The 18,726-nt window shown below is 42.7% G+C and overlaps 1 pseudogene; it reads left to right on the top strand.

Annotated features, from left to right (window-relative positions):
• Positions 1-9,109: 9,109 nt before the first annotated feature.
• On the top strand, positions 9,110-18,465 carry LOC137760666 (Fc receptor-like protein 2; annotated as a pseudogene).
• Positions 18,466-18,726: the final 261 nt, after the last annotated feature.

The raw sequence follows: 18,726 nt of genomic DNA, 5'->3' as shown, positions 1-18,726 counted from the left end.
GATCAGAGGATGATGGGGGTGATGATGATTCTGTTTATTATTTCAGCAAGACTGCATAGAGAATGCCTTTTCAGACTTTTAAAAACTTTCTTTCTTCCACCCCTCACCACTGCACACCGCAATCAGCAGAGTCAGAAAAGGGTAGAGATGACATTTGAAGTAGCCATAACTGTATTCATATCTATTATAAAAAGCAGCTATCAAATTCAAGAAGCCAGCTTAGATCTCTCCTGTAAAAAGTTAATGAACAGGAACTGCGATTAAATAGAGTCAGAAGACCAGCAGGGGGAGCTCTCACACCCTGTGATGGCAGCAGAGCCGACCAGGAAGAAGAAAGACTTCTCTTTTAGCAAGGACTCAGCAGCTAATGAAGTCATGGACTCTTTTTACTGCAGCCCTCTCAGCTTCCTTTTCCCTCTAGAAAAGCATTCTCCTTCCCTCGCTGTGTGGGGACTTGCATGTGGCTAACCGTGGTTGCAGACCCTGAATTGTAATTCTCTGCTGATCCCAAATAATCCCACCTTTGCTGGAGAAATACCTGGTGGTCTATTTGTTTCAGGTCAACAGTACAAACAGCCGTTGTGTGTCTAAGTCATTTTATATGTAGCTATATTCCAGTGAAGTCCTAGACAATTTGTTTTACAGTTTTTAGCAAGAAAGTGACAAGAAGTATCCTTGGTCCATACTTGCTGTGTATGTTTGTGTGAATGTGCATCAGGGCAGGGGTGTGGGGAAGGACAGGGGGCGGGTACAGTGACCTCCATCCCCAGGAGGATAACAGGCCTTTGGGTTCCTAAGTACCAAACCCTCCATAATCCTAGAAAGAATAAACAGGTCTTTACGGGTTCCTGTGGGCTAAAACCTTCCTAACAGACAATTTAATTTTTACTTTCAAGAAGGAAATGAATACTTTGAGTTCAAAAGGCAAAGGCAGTGGTAGAGCTGGTGTGAGAATAAGGGGAAGGAAAAGAAACAGAGGCTTTGCGTCAAGGAAAGAGGTAGTTATCTGCTCCTGAACAGATGGAGCTCCTGAACGTCTCCCTCACACTGTTTTCAGGATCTGTCTGTGTCCCAGGATGTCCCAGGGTCAATCAACCATAGGCTCTACTACTGGGAGGGACATCTTGAAAGTGTCCAGCAGTGGTGGCTAAAACAGAGGACCCATCCCAGAGGTACTCTTTCCAAAGAAGCCCTCCTACCACATGAGTGATAACATGGTCACCCACGGTCTTCAGCGTACTGAGCACCACTTACTGTGGAACTGCAATAGGACACATCCCAGGACTTGTAAGATCTATGTGATCACTAAGACCCACTGGGTGGAGAAGGAGTTGGAGTGCATATGTAAGCAGCTCTCTGCAGGAAAATGCCCTCAGCAGGAAACCCCTTTTCTTGTCACTTTAGCAACGCTATATTGTTACTAACTTTTAAACCAAGCACCCCCTTGCTCTACGCATCTCTGGCTCTAGCAGACCTTTCAAATCTTTTGATCGCACAATACTTCGTTGGTTCTTTCCTAGATCAAAGAAGTAGAAATGAAGAATAAGTAATTAACAGATGACCTTATCTCTTCCCTAGCTTGTCTTCAGTAATATCGTGAACAAACTTTACGACCAAACTGTGTAAACAAGATAACATCTAGAGGACGATCACAAGAAGTAAACGGGCCTGCGTGCCATGGGGGATAGCGATGACTCTGACCCCCTATCTCAAAGATTAACTGAGATTATTTCCTTTTTTTCCTTTAAAACTTTCATGGTCGAGCAGAGTCTTTGGAGGTGATTTTTTGGGGAAGCTGAGTCTACCATCTCCCCAGATTGCCGGCATTCTGATTAAAAGCAACTTTCCTTTTTACCAACATTTGTCTTTCTTGAGTTTGATTTTTGAGCGGCGAGCAGCCAGACCTAATTCGGTAACACATATACTCTGGAGGTGAACTGAAACAATTTGGTGCATGCCGAGTATGGGACAGACAGATATTCCCTTTTCATTCATTTATTTCTTATATGTGTCAGGTGCTAGTTTAAGTGTTTTCGCATAGTAACATTTAATGGAGAAGTTGAGATTTCTGCTCAAAGTGAGAGCCAATAGGCCTTAGAACACATGAGTGTGTTTGCAGGGTGTGAGCAGAGTAGAAACTACGTATAAGGAACCACATGGAGTATAAACAAGTGATAGATAAGAAGCATTCTGTTGAAAGACATCAAGTAAGTTTTTTTTTTTTCTTTTAACATCTTTATTGGAGTATAATTGCTTTACAATGGTATGTTAGTTTCTGCTTTATAACAAAGTGAGTCAGTTATACATATACATATGTTCCCATATCTCTTCCCTCTTGCGTCTCCCTCCCTCCCACACTTTCTGTCCCACCCCTCTAGGTGGTCACAAAGCACCAAGCTGATCTCCCTGTGCTATGCGGCTGCTTCCCACTAGCTATCTATTTTACATTTGGTAGTGTATATATGTCTATGCCACTCTCTCACTTTGTCACAGCTTACCCTTCCCCCTCCCCATATCCTCAAGTCCATTCTCTAGAAGGTCTGTGTCTTTATTCCCGTCTTGCCACTAGGTTCTTCATGACCTTTTTTTTTTTTTTCTTCGATTCCATATATACGTGTTAGCATACGGTATTTCTTTTTCTCTTTCTGACTTACTTCACTCTGTATGACAGACTCTAACTCCATCCACCTCACTACAAATAACTCAATTTCATTTCTTTTTATGGCTGAGTAATATTCCATTGTATATATGTGCCACATCTTCTTTATCCATTCATCTGTTGATGGACACTTAGGTTGCTTCCATGTCCTGGCTATTGTAAATAGAGCTGCAATGAACATTTTGGTACATGACTCTTTTTGAATTATGGTTTTCTCAGGGTATATGCCCAGTAGTGGGATTGCTGGGTCGTATGGTAGTTCTATTTGTAGTTTTTTAAGGAACCTCCATACTGTTCTCCATAGTGGCTGTATCAATTTACATTCCCACCAACAGTGCAAGAGTGTTTCCTTTTCTCCACACCCTTTCCAGCATTTATTGTTTCTAGATTTTTTGATGATGGCCATTCTGACTGGTGTGAGATGATATCTCATTGTAGTTTTGATTTGCATTTCTCTAATGATTAATGATGTTGAGCATTCTTTCATGTGTTTGTTGGCAATCTGTATATCTTCTTTGGAGAAATGTCTATTTAGGTCTTCTGCCCATTTTTGGATTGGGTTGTTTGTTTTTTTGTTATTGAGCTGCATGAGCTGCTTGTAAATTTTGGAGACTAATCCTTTGTCAGTTGCTTCATTTGCAAATATTTTCTCCCATTCTGAAGGTTGTCTTTTGGTCTTGTTTATGGTTTCCTTTGCTGTGCAAAAGCTTTGAAGTTTCATTAGGTCCCATTTGTTTATTTTTGTTTTTATTTCCATTTCTCTAGGAGATGGGTCAAAAGGATCTTGCTGTGATTTATGTCATAGAGTGTTCTGCCTATGTTTTCCTCTAAGAATTTGACAGTGTCTGGCCTTACATTTAGGTTCAGGTAAGTTTTTTGATCCTAACAGGAAAATAGATATGTCATTCTCTATCAAGGCTTTCTCCCCTCATTAGACTAGAAACTATACGAGGGCAGGGATCGTTAGCTTCGTTCAACACAACATGGCCAGGGAGATATAGGTCACCTATATAACTCAGCCCATGAGACACAGTAAATAAGCAATAGATAATTGTTAAAGGAATGAATGAAATCCCCCAGACACAGAAACTAGGGAGACTTGAACTGTTATAATGGGATACCAAGTCTTACAGTTCCTGGATGACTTCTTGACTATTTTAGCTACATTGTTGACCTATATTTAAGCAGATATATAAACAAGAGAACAATTTCACTTCCTTAGGACCCACAGCAGAGGAAATGGCAATTAGCAAATAGCAGTGTCCTCGGCTTCCCCTTTCCAGAATCTTCTGGACCATGCTTATTGGTGCCACTGTGGACAGCCTCTGTCCTCAGATCCAAGTACAACTGTCAATTTCCAAGAGGAACTGCTTCTGAGTCTCCTGGAACAAGACTCCATGCTGCTGTGGATTTGCTGCTGGTTCTAGGTGAGTGGGCACCACAGAGCAAGACCTGGATGGGATGGATTGTTCAGCGTCCCCAGAGCACTAGTCTCAGATGCCCATAAAAATTCCCTTGGGCTCTGCCCTCAGGCATTCTCTAGGGGTAAAATGGACTGGGAAAGCTCTCCTTGGAATGTGGGCCCCTATCTTCTTAAATAAGAATTTAGCAGCGTGTCAAAATAAAAATGATGACAATAGAAATGTTAATATTTTTTGAGTGCTCACTAGCAATTTGCTTGTGTTAAGTATTTTCATCTTACACTAACTACTACTGAGTAGAATTTGTGTGAGAATTGAAGAATAGATAAATCGACGGTTATTATATAATTAACCACATCAAAATGCTAAATAGGAGAAAAATTATGGTGACAACAGGTGCCAAAAGTATTAGAATAGGTATAAAAAATCAATATCTATCCCTAATATAAGTATCACAGAACAGAAGACTACCTACTTAACATAACAAAGAATACCTGTTCTAGATTGACAGCCAATATTATACATAACAGAACAACACTAAAATTGCCATTCAAATTGGAGCTAGAACCAAGATGCTTGCTATCCTTATTATTTGTAATAGTTTTTAAATTTTGCCAATACACTAACATTAGTAGCAAAAGTAAGAGGCATACACATTGGAAGGCAAGATTTAAAATATATTATTCATTCTTTATTCATTCCCACCACACTTATTTGGCACTTGCTTGTTTGCTATTGTGTTATGAACTATGCAGCCTCTATTCTTGATTATATCATTCATGTGGTATAGTTTGAAGTACATGAATATGAATTAATTAGGAAGATTCAAGATAAACAACCAAAACAGTGACATCCTTGAATATTATCAAATATTAGTTTGAGATTATAGCAAAGAAATGCCATCTAAAATAGCCATAAAAGTGAAAAAAATAGGAGTGCTAAAAATGTTTTTTGACTTATAAAAGGAAATCTATAAAACTGTACAAAGAAAACTTCAATGAATGAAGACATGTCATTAGTCTGGATAGGAACACTAAGGTAGAAGTGTTATAAAGATGTCAGTTCTCCCCAGGTTGATTTATAGATTCCATATAATTTCAATCAAACTACCTGCAGAATTTTCCTGGGAATTCAATAAAATGTTCAAAAACTTATCTGGAAAAATCTATTGGTGAGAGTATCAAAGAATAGATTTTTTTTTAAAAGAGTAACATTGGAAATCTAATTCATATATTTTAAAAATAGATTCTAGAACAATATAAAAAGATGATGTTATGGGTACAAGATATAAATATAGATCAATGGAAAATAATAGAAATCTAGAAATACGTTCAATTACATATTAGCTTAATTTATGGTAAGTAGACATCATCACACAATAGATGTTTACAGATTCCACTGTAAATTTTAAAGTAAACCAGATAATTAAGAAATAAGTGTATTTTTTTAATTCTCAGAAACATGGAAAATGAATTAAAACTGTATTGGATTTTTATACAGATTATGTCTTCCTAAATACTGAAGTAGTAGAAAATTCAGAGAAGATTTTCTAAAATAAACATTTGATATTTCTGTATTATGATACTAATACAACTATAATAAAAATGAGTATTACCTTTGGAAAATATTTACAGCTAATAAGGCAAAGAGCTGAGATATGATGTAAAGAATTCATATAAATTGGCAAAAAAACTTGAAAATGTTTTGGGTAAATGGATAAAGATCATGATGATCTACTAAAAGACACTTCCTGCAGCAGCTGCTTGCTTGATCACCCGCTTCACAAAAACCATTGTTTATCCCTAAAACCTAGCAGAGTGCCTGGCACATAGGCTGCACTCAATTAATATTTCTTGTATGAATGAGTAAATCCATTCAAGAAACACAGATTAAAGCATGGCGGTACAGTTTACAGTCAATAAATTTGCAACAGCAACAATAATCCCAGAAGGCTACATGCTAGTTTCCCAGTGCGGGAAGATTGAGTGAAGCAGATGCAGTCACATTGCTCCTGACAGCGGAAGTGGTAAAGCATATCTGGAAAGCCAGTTAAAAAATGGCATGTATGTTGACCTAGGAATCCCAGTTCTGGGAATCTAAAGTAAAGGGGTGAGCGTGGAGAAGAAAATATGCACCATGATGTTCACTGTATTTATTATAATATGATAATATCAAAGAAATGAAAGCAGGATTCTAAACTGTACCTTAACAAGCACTAAAATTAGGTTAAGATAATACACATACAAGAAAAATGTTTGGAAGGAAATAGTGAAATCTGATGAGCAGTGGAATTGAAAATATATATGGGCAGTTATATTTTTTTAAATATAAATAATATTTAAAATATTTGAAAAATAAGAGTTTCAAACTTCAATTCTGATAGTAGGCTTAGCATTTTTACTCTGATATATCCCTGTTACATTGCAAAACTACATAAATGGTCTTTTTTTATTTAAAAAGGGGACGTTTGATACCCACTTCTGTGTTCTTAACAATTCTCTCTCTTCCCACTGTCATAGCCCTATCACACTGTATTGTAATTTCTTATCAACTTAACATCTCCTCCATTAGACTGTAATTTTCTTGAGGGTAGGGGCAGTGTCTTATTCTTGGTAACTCTAATATTTAGACCCACTCCTGGCACAGTAAGTATTTACCAAACGCTTGTTGAATAAATGAGTGCGTGAACAAGGAAGTTGCTTCCACTGAGTGCCCTTATAAAGGGACAATCCCCCAGATGAGAACTTGGTGAGATCAGACTTCTGCTAAGCCCTTCTCTGGGCAACAAAGTCAAACCAGAGAGCAGGTAAGGGAGACCAGTGCTGAGGAAAGGGAAGGGCTAGACTTCTTTCTCCACTGTCCTTCTTGCCTCTGGGCTATTCCACACTAGCGTCTGGGACCAAAAAAGAGAACTGCTGAGTAGCCAATAGGTCCTGATGATGAACTGCAGAAGTGTCCATCGGCTGTTTGGGTAGGGACAGGGCAACATAGAGAAGGCAAAGAAAGGCAGAGAAAGTGTGAGTGTGCAGCTGAGGACGGGATCCCTGTACTGTGCTAATTTCTCATGTCTCTCTCTCTTGCAGTTCCTGGCTGAGGAGAGTCCTGCAAGTTCCTCTTTGTTTCTTCTTCATGGCCTTGGAGTTATAGTGCCCGGCACAGGAGCCTGGGGAAGCTTGTACCAATCCTTCTCCCCACAGCTGCAGGGAAGTGTCCCCCTTTCCCCTAGGCCGTCATTCTAGTCCTATCTACCTCTCTGTTCCTGGCACCTTCCTGCTCTGCTCTGCTCGAGAGTTTACTTTCTGACCTCTTCTGCAAAAGGAGGAGGACGCACCTGACAAAGGAAAGGCAAGTAAGGAGACAGTGTCTTCCCCTGGCTGCAGGTGCACGAAGTCTCCTGGGAGCACCCCAGCTGGAAGTCCATTTTAGGAACAGGGAGGCAGCTCGGACAGAAATATTCACAGGAAATGTCTCACCCAAATCTTTGATCCAGGCTCAGAACAAACTCCTGTCATTTCCATCCTTTTTACCTACAAACTCAATATTTCATATTGACCCTGTCTCAACTTGTTATTTCCTGGTCTGAGCAAGAGTCAGAGCTGTTTTGGGGTGTGGGAGGAGGAACTGTTTACTCATTTGTCTGATTCATTTCAGGCCCTGATACTCATAAAGAATCATACGAGAAAGTCCCATAACTACCCCAGAGCAGTGTGGGCTCCTCACTTCCTTGGCACCAGCCAAGCAAGGGATGAGGGTTTTGGCAGCCAATCCAAACTTAGGGTCTCTTTCTCTTTCTTTCTCTGTCTCTTTCTTTCTCAAGCAGAGAGCATGGTTTAGTAGAAAGACTATGGCCTTAAAATTCAGCGAATGAGGTTCAAATCCTATCTTTGCTACATTCTAGCTCTGTGACCATGGGCAAAATGGCCTGATCCCCCACTGACTTACATGTTTACAAATAAGACATGATGATAATGACCCCATGGGTATTCGTGAGGATTCAGTGACCTCACGTAAAGAGTACAGCTAGGTGCCTGGCGCCCAGTGGAAACTTGATTCATGACAGGTTCCTTCCATCTGCTGTCCAACCGAAAGCTGTGCTCTCTTCCATCCTCCATGGACCACCATCTTCCAAGGCACAGTGGTAACAATGACTTGCAAAGCATCCCTCTACCCAGGAACAGAGAGAGCATGATAAGCCTATGAAAGAATATGCACTAAAAATTTCATTTCAAATGCTATTTAAGAGACACGTGCTGGAAAGCACCAGTGCTGTGCCCTGAACTTGAGTCCCAGTGACCCTGTGTACCTGGTAGTCTCTTCAGGTGAGGGAGAGGAGGGTCAGTCTTCAGAAATCATCTGCTCCTGGGTGAAGGGTAAAATTCATGAGGAAAAAGCAAAACTGTCATTGAAGAAACTATGAATGGGTAGGTTTTGTGGGGAAAGTGAGTGCAAGATATCAACAGGCACCCAGAGGATGGAAAATCAAGGAGTGAATTGAGTGTCTACTGTCTGTTGCAGACTGGCTGATTCTCCAGGTCCCACACTCTATCTTTGAAGGGTATAGAGTGATCCTGAGTTGCTGGGGAAGGGAGGGAGGGGAATTGAATGAAATGATTTACTACAAGGATGGGAAAAAACTTGCTGCTTGACATAGAGAATGGACTTGAGGACACGGGGAGGAGGAAGGGTAAGCTGGGATGAAGTGAGAGAGTGGCATGGACATATATACACTACCAAATGTAAAATAGATAGCTAGTGGGAAACAGCCGCATAGCACAGGGAGATCAGCTAGGTGCTCTGTGACCACCTAGAGGGGTGGGATAGGGAGGGTGAGAGGGAGACGCAAGAGGGAGGAGATATGGGGGTATACGTATATGTATAGCTGATTCACTTTGTTATAAAGCAGAAACTAACACACCATTGTCAAGCAATTATACTCCAATAAAGATGTTTAAAAAAAAAAAAAGAAAAAAACTTGCTGCTTTTACAAGGAACTCAAGCTTCAGCATACCAAAAGCGGTCTCCAGATACAATGGCTTATATAATTGCGCTGCTTTCTGAGAAAGGTTATGTATCTCTGTGGCAAAGAACTTCAAACCTTGTAAGGGTCAAAATTCAAGGTAATAACTACACTCCAGGTATAGCAGGGTTGGGTGCAAACAAGGCTCGTCAAGGAGCGGGGAGGAAGAGGGTGTGCTCATCAAGCTTCCCTAGAAAGCCATGGGTAGAAATTATGATACTTCAGTTGTGCCAGGGAGTTGGGTGGTGATTCTATTGACTTGGTTTTGTAAGACTTATTTGATAGTGCTGAGAACATAGATGAGTCTCTCCAGGTGCTCTGAGCCTCGCTGCCCTCGGATTATGTCTGTTCTTCTCTTTAGAGCTGTTTCCACCTCCTGTGCTGACAGCTAACACCGTCTGGCCCACCAAGGAGAGTCTAGTAACCCTAACCTGTGAGACTCCGCTCTCCCCACAGAGTCAGATGCCCAACTTCAATTTCACCTCTTCAGAGATGTCTAGGACCTAGGGTCATGCTGGAGCAGCTACCCAAAGCTCCAGATCACTGCCAGGTGGAAAGAAGACTCAGGGTCTTCCTGGTACAAGGTACAGAAGTGACTTCCTGTGTCTGGAAACAGAGCCAGAGATTCCAAATTTATGTGCAGAGTGAGTTTTGGTGAAAAGGGACACTGGGGCTGGAAAAGGGGAGGTAGGGCAGGACATTATTCAGACCTTAGTTCCTTCTTTTCCCATAAGATGGGGATGGGGGTCTGTTCCAGAGAGATCCGGAGGCTATCCTGAGCTCCTCTCATTTCTAATAGTGCTTTAGGACTGGAATGGTTACCGAGAGGCTTCAAGAATCATAAAACTTCAGAATGTCCACCACATTCCTCTTAACTTTACCTTTCCTATTGTAATATAATCAGATATATACTGGGTGCCTATTATTATGCTATAGAGGCTTTGCAGGGAGCTGACAGTCAGCTAGAGAGTAGCCTAGTACCAAATCCAACACAATAGGATTTGAGAGAACAGAGAGACCCATTTTATATCGGAGCAATTAGAGAAGATAGTATTGAAGCAGAGGGTCTTCAGGTAGGTCTGAAAAGAAGGGAGAGAAGCAGTTTATCACCTTGCATGATGTCCCTTTAAAGGAGGGCTAATATTTTCCATTATTCTTCCTAGTTCTCAGCACAAGACTTCTACCCATTGTCACCAAGCACAAGCCCAAGGATTTTTTCCCTGGTGTTGCCCACCCTGGCCCACTAGGGGAAATAAGCTCCTGAAATGAGTACATTATGAGATGAGGAACCTTATGTGACTGAAGGCTGAGAAGTGAGAATCTTGCCTCCCACAGAAATATACTCAGGATTGACACCCAGCATTCTCAATTCGTACTCTACAAAGATCTGTCTTTTCTGATCTTGCTCAAAATTTCCAACTCCATCTGCTGTCACTTTTAGGGTGATACCAACCACTTCAGCCTTGATGTTCCCAAGAGTCAAGCCTCACCTGCTGTCTCCTATTCACACAGGGATCCCTGTGTCTTGTGTCTCCATGGAAACTCTGCCCCCCCAAAGGGCAGGTGATTGAAAGGAAGACACTGGTCCTTGTCTGCTCTGTGTCTGAAGGCGCAGGGGACATCGCCTTTTCCTGACACAGAGGGGACGTGAAGGAGAGTTTGGGGACAAAAACTTGGCATTTCCAGGGAGCAGAGCTGTAAATCCTTGTTATCACGGAGGGCCAGGCTGGGGGATACTACTCTACAGCTGACAACAGCTATGGCCTCATCCAGAGTGAGGCAGTAAATATCACTGTGAGAAGTGAGTTTCACCCGCCCACAGTTCAGTCAGAGGTACTCAAACTGGGCTCAGGGATCCTTTGGGTCATGAGAACACTTTAAGGTGATCATAGGGACCAGAGCTATGAAGAGATAATTCTTTTCTAACAAAGGCAGACCTTCCAAAATGAATAGCTGCTTTAGGGGAACTACAAATTCGGTAGAAAAAAAATAAGATAGTAAGACGAAAGAGAGGAAAGAACACTGATGCTGTCAGCCAGCCGGAGAAAGGCTTCCTGGAATTCATCCTCACAGCTCTGGGGTAAATGCCTCTACAGCTGTGCTGTTCAATACCGTGGCCGCTCATCACATTTGGCTGTTTACATTTAAATTAATTAAAATAAAAAATTTTCTCTTTTATTCACACTAGTCACATTTCAAGTGCACAACAGCCATATGGGGTAGTGGCTGCCATACTGAGCAGCACGGAAATAGAGCATTTCCACCATTGCAGGAAGTTCTGTTGGACAGCCCTGATCTAAGGACTAAATCTGGAATGTGGGAACAGAGGCAGGGGTAGGCGGTGAACTGTCAAGAGGAAGAGACCCTCTCTGACAGCCCGCGGTCCCCCTCAGGTCCTGTGTGTCGCCCTGTCCTCACCCTCAGGGATCCCGGGGCCCAGGCTGTGGTGGGGAACGCGATGGAGCTTCCCTGTGAGGCCCGGGGAGGCTCTCCCCCGATCCTGTACCAGTTTTATCATGAGGATGTCAGCCTGGGGAGCAGCTCAAGCCCCTCTGGAAGGGGAGCTTCCTTCAACCTCCTTCTGATGGCAGAGCATTCTGGGAACTACTCCGTGAGGCTGACAATGGCCTGGGGGCCCAGCGCAGTGAGGCACTGCTATTCGGTGTCATTTGTGTGTTGCGTGAGCCTGGGTTACACGCTTCCCTTCCAGAGGAAAGACTCTAAGCGTGCCGGTCAATGAGAAAGGGCATTTGGTTAAGATTGGGGCTCCTCGGGAATTCCCTGGTGGTCCAGTGGTTAGGCCTCCTCACTTTCACTGCCATGGCCCAGGTTCAGTCCCCGGTCAGGCAACTGAGATCCCACAAGCCATGTGCCACAGCCAAAAAAAAAAAAAAAAAAAAAATTGGGGTTCCTCAGTAACTCATACTGGAAATAGAGACTACTAGAAATTGTGAAAGTTAGCAGCCAGCCTCACACTAGCCTGAGAGGAGTGGACTACACTCCAGGTCATTGGACAAATAACTGAACATCCACTTAACCATTTCAAACTAAGGCAAAACTCACTGGGACCCCTGCCCCATCCCCGACCTCACACCCCCTCCCCCGCAGTATCCACAGATTTCCAGCCTGAGTCCCAGGCCTCTCTCTTCAGAACCTGCAGAGGACAAGAGCCACCTTCCGGAGGCAGTGATGGCGGGGAGGTGGGGGGAGTCACTGCTTGGTTTCCTGGCAACTGCTGCTCTGTTTTTTACTTAAGGTTCCAGAGGAAGTCAGGTTTGTAACTTCTGCTTTTACTCTTTGTTGCTGATTATCACCCAAAATGCTCCTTGGGTGCAGCAGGTGGCATACACGTAGTCTGGAAGCTACCACCCAGTGGGTGAGGCTGTCAGTTAAAGTAATTCAACCCTCCAAGAAAGTGCTTTACATATGTGAGTTCAAGTGAGACTGATTGCCCATTTACATTTGTTTATTCAATAGAACTCTGACAAAATAGCTATGGGTTAGAAACAATCTCCATGAAGATGCATAGACAAGAGAAATACAACAGGGAACTAGATTTGAAAAGAAATAATCTGAGTATTCTAAGTACTATAGAATATAATACAATGGGTATATTAAGTACAGTATAACTGGCATATTAATTATAATATATTATAATATACTATATTATGCATAATTATATATGATAATGTATAATATAATAGAAAGAGCCTTGGATTGGAAGTAAAGAGATGAGTTCTAGCCACAGTTCTGCCACTTGCTGGGTGGGATATATTAAAAACCTACCAAGACAATGATTTTATCTCTCGGACCTTCATTTTCTTTCTCTGAAAATGGGGATATTAATGCATCCTCTCCTTGCCCTCATAGAGGCATTCTGAGGATAACATGAAGTACACAATCATTTTATATAAAATGTCTTTTACTTCATTTACTCATTTAGTTATACCTCTAATTCATTGCATGAAGGACTTGAGAAAGCTTGTGACAAAAACATTGACAATTAGAGAAGAATGAAGTGCAAGTAGAGAATCAAGCCCGTGGAAAACATAAATAGATGGAAGTCAGCCACAGCTTGCTTACCTCAGCTTGTACTCACACAGAGACAGGTCCTAGGCTGCCCTCTTGGTAGCAGGAGGGTGCTGGCTACTCCAAGCCTGCCTCTTGTTTAATGCTCAGGATCCAGATGGCTCCTGCAGAAGTCTCAAGGAGAACTTGGGACGAGCCAGCCTGGAGCATGAATGGCACATGTCCCACCCTTCACAGGAGTAAGGAAGGAGGAGGCAACCTCACCCAAACCTCATGAACCAAGCACAATTGTCATCTAATAGGTGAGGGGTGCCTCCCCCCAGAAGAAGACTTTATTGGACACACAAAGCCAGCTAAAATCTTGACAATAGACAATCCGATATCACTACCTTGACTCCAAGAAGTCACTTGTTCCAAAATTAATATAGGCTGGGTCCTTTACCCACAATGGAATAATCACATTTCCTCTCCCAATTCAGCCCGCTTCCATCACCTTTTTCAATTCTTATGCCCTAAGAAGAGCTGTTAATCCCAAGAGAGGCTTTTGATGTTTCTCTCTGGGGAGTCTTTCCACTACTTTTACCTTTTTAAAAAAAGGCTCCTGTAATATTATGCCATAATGCACTTACTAGATGGATTAGGGACGCCCAGCATATTGGTGCCAAGGACAGCACTTCCATCCTTAGGAGCCCTCCAGATATCCAGCAAGCTCACATAAAGACAATGTCAAAATTAGAGAAAATCCTAACACAGGGAAGGAAAAGGACCCCGGCCCTCACTTAATATCCCCAGTCACAAAAGGAGCCTATTAAAATGCCCTGTGCCAAGAGACTGCAGAAGACCTTCAGAGCGAAATGTCCCCATGAAGATACTAACCAGAGGGACAGAAGGGAGCCTGGCACACACCAAACAAGTGGTTGCAGATCTCCATGGCCTTGAAGGGTATTTAGAGTGTTTTAAAGCGCCTTATTTTCAGGACAGAGGAAGGAAGAATATAGACTCCAGCAGGATGAAAACTACCCTGCCTGCTAAGGGTACCTGTTAAAGTTCATGTTTATTTCATTTAAATATTCACTTTTTAAACCTTCCAGGCAAGACTGTATATTACTTGTGCAAAGCGAATCAGTGATGGCCAAATAATTAAAACCCTCAAGGGACTTCCCTGGTGGTGCAGTGGTTGGGAGTCCGCCTGCCAATGCAGGGGACGCGGGTTCGAGCCGTGGTCTGGGAGGATCCCGCATGCCGCGGAGCAACTGGGCCCGTGGGCCACAATTGCTGAGCCTGCGCTCTAGAGCCCGTGAGCCACAACTGTTGAGCCCACGTGCCTGGAGCTTGTGCTCCACAACAAGGAGAGGCCACCGCAATGAGAAGCCCGCAACCGCGACAGGGAGTGGCCCCTTCTCGCTGCAGCTAGAGAGGGCCCCTGCGCAGCAATGAAGATCCAATGCAGCCAATAAATTAAAAAAAAAAAAAAAAAAACCCTCAAGAATTCAAAACTGTGGGTCCTTTAATTTCAAAATCAAGTATGTCCTGAATATATGCTATAGGATTACCCTGAACTGTGCCTATCTGGGACACAGAACAGAATCACAGCCTCTTAAGACTGGAAGAAACCAGGTCAGAGTCACCACACAGTACAACTCCAGGGGATGCCATTCACATGGTAGTCTACAGAGACAGCATCCCATAGTGTTAAGCAGCATAGCCCTGGAGTCAATAAATCTGGCTGCACAACAGAATCAGCCATAGAATAAACAAATATCTGATCCCAGCCCAGACTTACTGAACCTGAATTTTTGGAAATGAGAATCAAGAAATGGTATTTATTTAATTCCCTGAGTAACTCAAAAGCACAGCCAGGTTTGGGCTAATTCGTAAAACTAACAAAATAATAATAATAAAAAAAATAGTAGCAATATCTTCACCGTGTATCAAATGCTGTTACCGTCACTTTAGCATGCATTGACTAATTTAATCTTCATTTGAGAGGTATTATTATTATTACTGTTTTCCCCATTTCACAAATACAGAAACAAGAGGTACAGGAATGATGAGTAACCTTAAAGTGACCCAACTACAGGCTGGCTGAAGAAGTGTGGCCCCAGAGCTCATGTTTAATGCACTACACTATATTCATAAAGAGCACACCAAGGTCTACAGAAGCTAAGCGATTCGTTTAGGTTACACAGCCAGTAGCCAAATCGCTAAATTTTCCAGGTGTAAAGCACCTGCTGTCTGCCCTGAATGAATGAAAAATGTGAAATGTCTGTCTGTCAGGGCTCCAGGTGAGGAAAGGTGTAGGGAAAGGGCCAATGAGGTGAGGCTTGTAAGGATGTCCTTGACATCCCAGGTCCTGCTGGGACTCATTTGGGGTTGTCAAGGTAAGTATGAAGCATGTGGTCAGGAAAAGCGCCTGTGTGAGTCCTTGAACACCACCACCTGTCTAATCTTGTCCCCTCTTTCAGTGAATCCAGTGTGTCTGTGCATGGTTTACTCCCAGGTCTGGAGCACCCAGCAGGGACAGAAGGGTGCAGGTGAGCTTTGGGGCAATGCTGTTGTCTTCACTGGAGCTGAGGGGGTAAGTGGGCTGTAAGGCACAGGAGAGCTTTCCAGAGCAGCAATGTCTGTCCCTTGGCACTGATAGCAGTCATCGCCCTGCACATGAGAAGACAATGTGGGTCTCTCCTGATGGCTGAATCTTTCAGAGCCTGCTGCTATTGTGTCTCTTTCCTGTCTTGGGAGAGAGGCTGAAACGCTGGGGGACAGTTTAAGGACTGGGCTGTAAGAGGCTTGCTGTTTTTCACTGCTCATGATTTTCTAATTTCCTCCCCAGCAGAGCACCTAGAAACACGTCTGGAAGGCAAGTGGGTCCATGTTCCTGGCTTGTCTCTTCCCAGGACTTATTCTCCCTCAATGAAGCACGTAGTTCAATGCATTAGGCACAGTGGACCCTCAACAAAAACAGTAACTTCCTTTCTCTCATGAGCTTTTTCCCCTCAGAATTCCTCCGTTGTCTGTCCTAAGGTGGGGAAAGGGCAGCCTCCAGAAGCCTCATCTGAGCATGAAAGGAGCCTGAGAGGCACCTGCAGTGAGTCAGAACAGGTCCTGCAGGCATGTCTTGACCTTGACTCAGATCACTGGGGTCTTCAGGTGCCCACCAGGATAACCGTGTACTTCTCTCCCAGGACTCCTCAGCCATTATTTCAAGGAAAAGAATTATTTGCCAGGGACTGAGCAAGGAAAGTCAGGGCTAAGAAGTACGCCATGAGGATGCTAGAGAAGGTTATGAGAATATCCAATCCCCATGACCTGCTTGTGACCCAGACCCTGCGTTTCCTTCAGGGACCAGGTGTTGCTGTTGGAGCCGTCTTTCCAGTTTTCTTCATGCCCTCACCCGGACTATCCCTATACCACCCTGAGGTGGAGCCAGAACAGCCCAGGGGCCCTCAGCCAGGAGACCCAGGTCACAGACAGGACACAAAGGCAAGGGGACCCTTGTGAGTAGGAGCTGCCCACAAATCCCTTGAGGGCCAGCTTTGCAGTCAGCACCTGCACACAGTGAGCAGAAGCCTTGGGCCTCTGTTAGCAAGTTGCAGGGCCCGTGGGGGAGACTTTGAAGAATCCTTGAGTTTAATTGTGAGAGAGGGCTCTCGACTTGGCAAGCAGTGGGAGGAGATGTAGACTCAGCCACTCACACTGCAAAATTGGTGTCCCTGTCAGAAACTGTGATTCTGCTGTCCAGTGAATCCTCGTGCCAGAGCAAGATCTGATTTCTCTTAACAACATTCCTGAACAGTGTCAACTCATGATCTTGCCTTCTTTGCTTTGGTCACAAGAAACCAAGACCTGAACTTTCAAGCACTTTTCCCATCAGGCAAGACCTTGCGGTATGTGTGTCATGTTCTAATTCCACTCCTGGCTTTGGTTTACTAGTTTACCCCATTTCTTCACCTTTCATCTTTCGACATCCATTTAAGTCTTGATCGTCATATATATTTTTATATATATTCTAGCTTCATGAGGCTAGAATAAATCAATAAATTAAACATAATAATGTAGCATAAGTAATTCTAATTGGAATAAAAAAACTAGTTGTGAAAAACAAACTCTTGCAATGACTTCCTGTATCGATGGTAATATATTTTTATATTCATCTGCTTCTACTACAGTAATGTAGTCAGACTACATTATATTACATTAATGTAGCTTAATTATATGAAAAACTACCTTAAAGCCATTAAGTTCCTAGCTAAAGGGTTTCTTTCCTCACTCTGTACCTTCTACTTCCCATTCCCCCCCACCAAAACCCAAATTAATTTTTAAAACTGCTTCTAGATTAACTTTTAACTTCACATAAATTTAAAAGAAAAAGAAATGACTTTCTTAGGCAATTTAAGTGTAAATATTCTTTCCAGAATCGTTCTTTATATACCATCAGCCTTAATTTCATATCCATTTAATCCCTAGTCCTAGAGATTTCAGATAGTTATGAAATGAGGCTTTCATACCAAGAAATACAAAATAACTGAGACCAATATAAACCTGCCTTTACAGAAAGTTTATTTCACTGTCCCTGAAAGCAGAGACCTGTCCCTTTTATTCCAAAATTTTCAAAGCCCATGGTCCCCCAAATACCACAGACTGTCTCTCCTATCTTCCTTATCCCCACCTTTACTTCCTACCCTACACTACCTTCAGCCTCTTTGCTCTGGATTGCATGAAAAATTTAAATCTTTGAAATGTTTCCAGAAAGTTTAGGCAAATTAGACAAGACATATATTTCTGAAACAAAAGGGAGGAAAATAAATTCTGAAAAGGAGAAATGATGAGTCAAACAGCCCCTGGTCACTGCAGAAATAATAAAAAGGTCACAGACAAAGGGAAGGAGAAAAAAAAAAAAAAAAAGAAGAAAGGAAAACCTGACAACTACCTCCGTTGAAGTTGAGATAAGCAATGGTTAATTTTATTTGTCGACAGGACTGGGCTCAGGGATGCCCAGATCACTGGTAGAATATTAATTGTGGGTGTATCTGTGAAGGTGTTTCTGGGAGAGGTTAGCATTTGAATCAGTGGACTGAGTATAAAAGACCCAGCCTCATCAATGCAGGTGAGCATCATGCAATCTGTTGACTGCCAGATTAGAACAAGAAAGTGGAGAAAGGGCTTGAGTTGGGACATTGATCTGCTTCTGCCTTCGGACATCAGCACTCCTGGTTCTTGGACCTTCAGACTCAGACTGGTTACACCACTGGCTCCAGTGGCTCTCAGGCCTTCAGGTTTGGCCTGGAACTACACCACTGGCTTTCCTGGGCTTCCAGCTTGCAGACAGTAGATCATGAGACTTCTTAGCTTTCTTAATCATGTGAGTCCATCCCTCATAATAAATCTCTTTTGATATACCTACATATATTCTACTGGTTCTGTTTCTCTAGAGAACCCTAACAAAAATACAAAGCACAAAGGACTATCTAGGTCAACAAAAAGGAGGATGGTGTGTTTGGAATAAGAGCATGCATACTCCACCTAGCAGCACTTGCCTCTGTGCTCTGGAGCTAGCAATCCTGACATGCAACCGCCAGTAAGTTACAAACCAGTGAGAT

Source organism: Eschrichtius robustus, chromosome 3, assembly GCF_028021215.1.
Source record: "Eschrichtius robustus isolate mEscRob2 chromosome 3, mEscRob2.pri, whole genome shotgun sequence".
In the NCBI taxonomy this organism is placed as follows: domain Eukaryota; kingdom Metazoa; phylum Chordata; class Mammalia; order Artiodactyla; family Eschrichtiidae; genus Eschrichtius; species Eschrichtius robustus.
The sequence above is the reverse complement of the archived record's forward strand: the minus strand, read 5'-3'. Positions and strand labels throughout refer to the sequence as shown.